Here is a 1,098-nt window from a genome sequence, read left to right as displayed (position 1 = left end):
AAAAAAAAAAAAAAAGAAGATAGAAGGAATACACAAAGTTAATGTAACAAAAATAAATGGTCAATGTTCAACAATTTCAAGAGGTAGCTTGTGATCAGAGCCAATGTTATCGAAAGAAGTCCAAGTTACACTGAAGGCATGGCAAAGAGCAAGTCTCTAAGAATTGATTCAATATAAAATCAAACCTTTCAACAAACTGATGCAGCACTGGAGGCACACACTCATCTCTGCCAAGAAATGTGGAAGACAACTACCTGGTCAACTGCTTAAAAGAGATGCATATTTGTTCTAATTCCAAAAAAATGGTAATCTAATGGAATACAGAAGTCACTGGGCAATATCATTAATATCAATTGCAAGGAAAATTTTACTGAAGATAATTGAAAAACAACTATAACTGTACATTGACAGGGAACTACCAGAGTGTCAATCTGAATTCAGACAAGAATGTAGAAAGAGGGATATCTTTTCTGTTGTCAGATGGATCTTGGCTGCAAGTACAGAATACCAGAAAGATGCTTACCTGTGCTGTATTGACAATACAAAGACTTTCAACCGTGTGGATCTTGACAAACTATGGATAACATTGCAAGGAATTGGTATTCCATATCACTTAATTGTGCTCATGAGGAAGCTGTACACAGACCAAGAGGCAGTCATTCAAACAGATCAAAGGGACACTGAATGATTTAAAATTAGGAAAGGTGTGCTCTAAAGTTGTATTTTTTCACCATACTTATTCAGTCTGCATGCTGAGGAAATAATTCAGGAAGCTTGATTATATGAAGAACATGGCATCAAGATTAGAGGACGACTCATTAACAACTTGCAATATGCAAATGATACAATCTTGCTTGCTGAAAGTGAAGAGGATTTTTAATACTTACTGATGAAGATCAAAGACAACTTTGTATGGGTGGACAACTCTGTATGGGCTGTACCTCAGTGTAATAACTGAGGTACAGCCCATACAGAGTTGTCCACCCATACAAAGTTGTCTTTGATATATAGGAGCTCTGGTAGCGTAGTGGTTACGAATCGGGCTGCGAACCTTAAGGTCAGCGGTTCGAAACTACCAGCCGCTCCGCGGGAGAAAGA

The sequence above is a fragment of the Chrysochloris asiatica genome, unplaced genomic scaffold, assembly GCF_000296735.1.
Source record: "Chrysochloris asiatica unplaced genomic scaffold, ChrAsi1.0 scaffold00327, whole genome shotgun sequence".
In the NCBI taxonomy this organism is placed as follows: domain Eukaryota; kingdom Metazoa; phylum Chordata; class Mammalia; order Afrosoricida; family Chrysochloridae; genus Chrysochloris; species Chrysochloris asiatica.
Note: the sequence above shows the minus strand (reverse complement) of the source record.